Here is an 8,300-nt window from a genome sequence, read left to right on the forward strand (position 1 = left end):
GCCTCACATCGCATCTCGGTGGACACCTCAATCATGTCGCAATGAAAGGAACGTCTGTACGCGTATCATTGTCTGTTTCAAAGTATCGTGCAGTGCCTATTACAAGTACAGTTGCGAATTGCCCACTACGCCACAATGATTCATTTTGCGAATCATCAAAGTACCCATAACGTGTACGTAAGGCAACGTGTTACCCTACGCAGCTGCTCACTTCGTTGATGCTTTTGGTGATCATAAGGATTTATTATGTCTAAATGCTTTGCATTGGGCGGGCCCTTCAACCTTTCACTTGTGTAATTCACATGTCTTGACGCCTGGCGCGATTCTACGCTTCTGCCACACAACATTACATACGTTAAGGAGACTCCTCGCGTTAAATGACATTCCATAGGGTGTCTTTTTTTTTTTTCGGAAGCAGTTCCAAGCAATGGCGTTGCTCTGTGGTAGATCACCTTCTTGCCATGCAAAAGGCCTGGGTTCGATTCCCACTCGAACGGAATATTTAACATTATTTATTTGCATCTGTCTCGAATATTCACTCAGAGACAACGCTGACTTTTCGCTCACTACCAACGACGCTGACGCCGACATCGACACCAGTGTTTCTGCGACTGTTTAACGCTGTCGCGTTAAAAAACACGTGAGATATTCCTAGTTGCATTCGTCTGCCGCCGTGGTGTAGCGGTTACGGTGCTCGGCAGCTGACCCGAAGGTCGCGGGTTCGATCCCGGCTGCAGTGGTCGGATTTCGATGGAGGTGATATGCTAGAGGCGCATGTACTGTGCGGTATCAGTGCATGTTACATAACACGAGATGGTGTTCGGAGCCCTTCACTACAGCGTTTCTCATAATCATATCGTTGCTTCGGCATGTAAAATCGCATATATATTATTATTATTATTTAGAGTTGCCTTTGCAATGTTTGTGCCACGAAGCAACTATGGCAAATGAATGCACAGCGCACACGCGACAGGTGCGTTCATTGCACACTTGTGTCAGTTGCGGTCAGGGGCCGGCTTTCACAAACAATATCGTTTGCCATCTTTTGTCAGCAACTAAACGTGTGGTGCAAAAGAAATAGGCTTAACCTACATGAATATAAATCAAAATGTGTTCAAGAAATCGGAACGCTCACGTGGTTCCCTGCTAACATGAGATCCAACATGGGAGGCCGCACAAATTTGAACGAGCTGCCCCACTCCAAGGCGCGGTCTCGCTTTCCCCGACCATGAAGAACTCCAACGCCGGCTCGTAGATACGGAGAAGAGAAATAAACCGACCACATATAATGAAATTACGCAGCATTTTTAGCTCGGTTTTATCTCCCCTTCCTCGCAAGAACTTAACAAGAGCGCAGGCATTGAATCCTAGATTAATGCAGACAGGTGCGTATCCCAGCCCGGCTTTGTTACATAAAATATTTGCCGGCACTTATTTCAGTAGCTCTTGCAGGCACTGCAACGAATTCGCTATCCTAGACCACATGCTCTGGTGTTGCCCCGCGTTATGAGGCACGGACCAAATCAACGAAGACAAGTGGCTATCCGCAATAGAAACCCCCGATAACAGGGCTCAACTATGGGCTAGCGGCCCGCTGAGTCGTGCCCCTCAGGAGGTTCAGCAAAGTTCTGCATCCATCCGTTCATCCTGTTTCGTCAACAGGGATCTGCAGAAATAGCTTCAGGGCGTATATTTCCTAGGCGCTTACCGAATCACCATTGAAAAATTAATAATAGTACTCGGAGTCAGCTTGATGGAGCGCGTGTCTTGAAATGCGCGCATACAAAACATACTAACTAAATTAAGAAAAGCTGCCTGTGTAGTCAGTTGTTTTCGCCCCATTCTTCCTGGTAATGTTAAAAGAACTGCTTTAGAAACTGCGAATGGAAGAAAAATACTTTTTCTATGCTCATTTCTAACTTACGCTGCATGTAGCCTATGTACGGGTGCGAGGAGCTCTGTCAACGGCGACGAATCAGCTTTTAAGAGCGGATCTTTTAATAATCCAAAACACGTCCGCAGATTTCCCCGGCGCGGGATGGAATAACTATGATGGGTGAGAGAAAGAGCACAGAGAGGGAGAGAAAGAAACAGAGAGACGGAAAGAAATAAGAATGTCAAGAACCAAAAAAATGTTCCGGAAAAAAAAATTCCTCATGAGGCCGTGAGATTCGAACCGGTCTACTCACGATCCGGAGGCGAGCATCTTAACCACTCGGCTATCCAGGCACTCTGAGAGAACGTAGCACAGCCTTGTGGCCTTGTCTAATATAATATGGCAACGTGGCGGGAACGGAAAGCGATGGTGAGGAGGGGAGATGTGAGGGAGAGCGAAGTTCAGCATAGAAAGGAAGAGCAAGAGAGACATAGAGAAAAAGAAAGGAAAGAAACACCAAAGAGAAAGGAAGAGAGAGAAATAAATAGAGAGATAGAAAGAAAAAGGAAGCGAGAAATAGAGAGAGACATAGAGAAGGGAAAGAAAGAAAAAAGTTAGAAAGAGCGAGAAAGACAAACTAATACACAGGGACAGAAAGAAAGAAATCGAAAAATAAAGATAAACAAGGAAGGCCGCCTAGCTCCGCATTTCCTTCAGGCTTGACACCCCTAGTGCGAAGGTATCTTAATTCTTTTTCATGCCACTCTTTTTCGTACTCTTGTGTCCACGAAAAACGAAAATAAAAGATTGTCCGACTGATTGATTGACATTTGTGAAACTCTTGTGATGCAGTTGCGGCTGCGACAGATGCTGCATTGTCAACGTACTGTTAATTACAAGAATAATCGAGAGTTCGAGAGAATACCGTCTGGTCAGATAAAGGCATTGTTAAAGAACAGGTCACATCGCGTAGCCCACAAAAGCTCAGTGGTTCGTTCTTTAAACCAATGAGCCATTCGCACCTGTTCCGATTAAAACAGCCTGCAGGAGGAGGTCCATCCCATTGAAAATGACGTGATCAGGAATGGGTGCCCCGAGCATTTTATGAGGAAGAGAACAAAATTCATCATGCATAACCAGCAGCCCAACATTCAAGCCACGGATAATACAGCGTCAACACACAAGCGTGCGGAGGTTCCGTACATTAGAGATGTAAGCAAAGCCTTAGCTCGTGTCCGTAGAAAACGTGTTGTGCAGATCGCACATGTGCCAGCAAGCAAGCTTAAGGGTGACTTGTTAAATGTGAAGGATCCTTTCCCTCAGCAACGTTTCCCCGGTGTGGTCTACATCATTACATATGCCGACTGCACATCGGTATACACTGGCGAAAGCGTAAATTTCTGCAGGCGTCTCAAGCAGCACAAAAATGACGTCACCGAGGGCCACAGAATGACAAATGCACTCGCAGAGCATGCTGAGGCGACGGGCCACGGGATAAGTTGGAAGAACGCGCGCATCCTGGCCACGCAGAAGAATTTGACAACGAGGCTCAATCTCGAATCACTAACAATTCATACATCCAGTAACACAAACAACAGATCATCTGGCACGTTAAACCACTTGCACTACCGAACTTTGCCGTCATGCGCTCAAGAACCTGCTTCTAAGCCGTCTTCCCATTGCGAACAAGGGATCCGTACGGATCCCGAAACGTCATTTTATTTTGTTTTGACGTTGGTCGGTGTCCTGTATGTTAATAATTGCAAGGATGTGTATCAATGCCAAAGGCCGACAGCGAAGAATCTGCGCATTCACATAATACTGTACAAGGGGGATCCCCCTTAGGCCAACGCTTAAGTGAAATATTTAGTAATTGAGCCGATATTTATTCTTACATGAGCTACATCTAGGTATTGGTCTAATATGTATGCGCCATGCACATGAGCGCAATATACAAGTACTTGTTTCTCATATGTTTAATAAATCTGGCGACATAAACCGCTGCAATAGAAAGTTTGTCCTTCTGAACGCACTTTGATCGGAGATTTACAGACGTCGTAGTATCTAGCATCTATGACTGCACCCTAGAGATCTCAATGTGGCGAGTTAGATCTCAGTAATGACTTTCGGATTTCAATGGAGAAAAAGCTGGAGAAATGTAATGGTACTTCACCTTAGTGCCCGGTAAGGAACACTGTACGGCCAAATTCATTGTTTAGTATCGTTTTACGGCAGCCTCGCAATCAACGCGCGTTTCAGGCACGTAGAATATAAGTGTTTATATCCGTGTAATTAGGATCGTGAAAATAGCCATAAAACCTCTTCCCTGCGGACTAGGGGCTATGACTTTGTGCCATTGAGTATGTGCCCGAATTAACAAATTGCCTATTGGACTTGGGCAACTGGACATGCGATATTATCTATGTGAATATTTGTAGTATTATAATAATATCTGGCGTTTAACGTCCCAAAACCACGATATGAATGTGAATAATTGTCAACAGCAGTCTGGTGCGGATAAGTTGAAGAGTAGAGAAAGGCACTATAGGGGCATAAAGTAACATAAGAATGACGATAACATCAGTATCGTTAAACTGTAGGCGCCCACGCAATAGGGATAGCTGGAGATACGGAAAATAGTACGATCGGTAGCGCCCACGTTCCTTCAGCGATCGAATTAATATGCATCAATCATCGCGAGACAAGTTCCGCTGCAATTTTTCATAGCTTTCGTGTACTACGTATTACTTCCATTTTCGCCAAGCCCTTATTTCTTAGGGGGACCCCCTATTTTTCAGTGTTTCACATATACTTATATATACCATCAAAAAGTGGCAAAATGTGCTTGGAGAAACAAAATATATATCAAGCGCTAAAGTTTACCAGGTGCTGAGCGTTGGACAAATATCTGTCGAAAACATAAACAGTAATAGCGGTGAACAGGGCATGTTTTACCTACGTGTGCTTTTCCATTCTTACTTCGTGCTAAATATGTTTAGGTGCCTCATATGTATATTCTAGTGAAGAACTGGAACACTGAGGTGCAGTAATCCCAAGCGCTCAGCTGTATGGAGTGACGATCCAGTATCTCAGCTCATGACCTGTGAATGTAAACCGCAAGGTTTCGCGTTCGTAACACACACCCGATCTTTATCAAGGCAAAAAATCGATCTTTATCCGACTTTGATAAAGATCGCACTCCGATCGAAACGTCGACAAATAAACATTATTTTATAAATGTATACCTTTTTCCTATAGCATGTACATATATATACAGGGTGTCCCAGCTATCACGCATCATGATTTAAAAAAAAAAAAAGGAACGGAGTTACGCGAAGCAAACCTACGGCATATTCTTCCTAGCACTCTGGAGCAGCCACTGCTATTTTCTTCGTTAGTGAGCTTTAAGTAATTAAGCATAATTGTATTTGTGCCTCGAAAAGCGTTCACCTAGTTGTCAAAATTTCAATGAGGCGTATGTAGGCATGTTCAAATGACATCTAACTGCGCTACTCTCAACAACGTGCTAATTGCGCCCTGATTTTTTTCCGGTTGATCAAGAAAGCCCACGAAATATGAAAAGTGAGACGTGATTGGACTGTTGCGCGCGTCGGGAACCAGCGCCCTCAAACAGGCTCCATATGAGGTAGACAGCATCAAGGAAAAAATGCAGAAAGAAAAAAAGAAAACGCTGTGCCATATCTGCCACTCCCCGGCCTAAGAAACACCTGCCGCGCCAGGACACCAGGGGGGGGGGGGGAGGGAATCGGAGATCTCTGTTCGTTCCGCGTTCGTTCTGGCGGTGTTACGTCATAAAAGTGGGCGGTCCGCAGCTCTCTTCCGCCGAGAGGAAGAGGACAGCCAATCGTCAAGCGGTGAGCGGCGACCTTTCCGGAAGTAGACGCGCATCGTTTGTCCTCGGCAAGGGGACCGTATATTACAAAACGAAGTGTTTCTCGCCTTCTAATAAATACAGTTGTTATACGAAAAGGTATTGTTTTTCTTCTCAAGCTCAAGCAGTCTCTGAAACAGCAATAGGTTTGAGTGCTGATATTTATTGCTGTCAGTTTTTCTAACGTGCTCGCTATGTGAAGTCGCGCACGCGAAAAAAAAAAAAGAAGGGAAAAGTAGCGGTTGGCGCAGTTTTTCACAATGTCGTCCCACCGGAATGTCTGGCTTGGCTCCCGGGTGTCGGATCGTCCAAAGGAGCTTCTGCTGTCTTTTATAAAAGAGCACCCACAGATAGCTACTCCGTCGTGCCCGCTGGGGCCGTCGTTCACGAGTGAGGTCCGGGACGACACGTGGCAGTAGCTGGTAGCGCTTTTGAATTAAGAAGTTCCTGCGCGTAAGACCACAGCCCAGTGGCAGGCCCGTTCATTTCGTTCGCACTGTTCGTTTCGAGAATCGAAAGCGACGCCGCACTCGCTCATGTCTTCAAAGCACCTCGCACCTCCAACCGCAGGAGAAGCTCACGTCGCAAGCGCCATTTTCTCAAAATCAGCTGCTGCGGCAGCCGCAACCGCCGCATCATGCCGCGCGAAGCCGTTTGTTCGCTCTTGAGAACGCGTGCGAACGGCCTCGCGATCCGTTCGTTTGTAGCAGACGACATGCTCGTTATGACGTCGTATGACGTCACCAAAAAATAAAAGATCAAGCAAAAAGAAAAATGGCTACGCCCCTCAGAGACGTGGTTTTTTCCGGCTTCGGCTAATCGCGTGCGCCGCCAGAAAGGGTGCAGAACGAACGGCGCAGAACAGAGATCCCCGATCACCCTACTTGTTATGAAGCGATATGACGTCACCAAAAAAGAAAAGATCAAGCAAAAAAAAGAAATGGCGACACCCCCCGGCCTTGAGTGGCATCTCCCGCTTCAGGCAATCAGCGCGCTTGTTCTTCCCCAGGAGAACGAACAAGCGGAACGAACAGATCTCCGATCGCCCCCCAGGACACCTGCCGCGTTATCAGTGAGAACAGTTGGCCTTGAGATATGGATGATGATTGTGGCGTACTATCGAACGGAATGAATCCCAGCGAAATTGCAGGCATATCGTTGGCGCCCGACCTGTACGCTTGCAAAATGCGGAACCCTGTCTCTCGCTACCGATAACAGGCCAAGCGGTTGTTTGCACTAAGCTTAATTGAGGGCGCTGGTTTCCATTGTGGGTGGGAGCGTACTCACGTGTTATTTTTCATATTTCGCGGGCTTTCTTTATCAGCCGGAAAAAATGAGCACGTAATATTTACGTTGTTAAAAATTGCGCATTTAGATGTCCTTCGAACATGCCTACATACGCCTCATTGACATTTTGACAATTAGGTGAGTTCTTGTCGAGTTACAAATATCATTATGACATATTAATTAAACCTCATTAACGAAAAATATAGCAGTGGCTACTCCAGGGCACTAGAAACAACATGCAGTACGTTTGCCTCGCGTAACGCCGTCCCTCTTTTTGAAAATCGTGCTGCGTGACAGCTGGAATACCCTGCATATATATATATATATATATATATATATATATATATATATATATATATATATATATATATATATATATATGTATATATAGTTTCGAAAGAGTGTTCCTGGCTATTGGTTTAATTATATGAAAGAAAACTAGTCACAGTGAAAAACATAACAACATTTATTCTGAGCTTTCGGCCGGGGACCGGCCGAAAGCTCAGAATAAATGTTATGTTTTTCACTATGACTAGTTTTCGTTCATATATATATATATATATATATATATATATATATATATATATATATATATATATATATATATATATATCCCAGTGCAAACTTTTTATGACCTTTTCGGCCGTGGGCCCGGCCTTTGTCAGACGAAAATTGGACCCACAGCGGTTTCATTCATTTGGGCATCAGACACCGTGCTTCTTCTGTATATATATATATATATATATATATATATATATATATATATATATATATATATATATATATATATATATATATATATAATATATATATATATACAATTGCGGCACACCACATGTCACCACATGGGACCACGCCGATTATAAAGGCATACGATCACGCGAACAATGGCACAGAAAATTTAACAGAAAAGTTTGTGAAGCATCACCAGAATTGTTTCTCCATATATGCTGGTAAAATGATCGCCGGTAAAGGGCTTGCTATTTCAAAAGCAAGTGGAATAAGTTATCAGTATCTTGGTGCTCAATAATTTCTTTTAAAGCTGAGTGGAAATGCATAGCATATCTCTTGCGTCGATACTGCAAGCCGAAAGCGGCCTAGCTTCCTTTTACCTGAGGTGTTTTTTGTGCGTTCGCCTCCTTTGGGAAGCTGCTTATGCGAAGCGCCCCTCTTATTTAGTGTTCTGTTGCATCTTCTTCACTTATGCTGATATGCTTAGCCGTCTAGTGCCTTTACCATTGCTTT

This window comes from Rhipicephalus sanguineus, chromosome 2 (genome assembly GCF_013339695.2).
Source record: "Rhipicephalus sanguineus isolate Rsan-2018 chromosome 2, BIME_Rsan_1.4, whole genome shotgun sequence".
NCBI classification, from domain to species: Eukaryota; Metazoa; Arthropoda; class Arachnida; order Ixodida; family Ixodidae; genus Rhipicephalus; species Rhipicephalus sanguineus.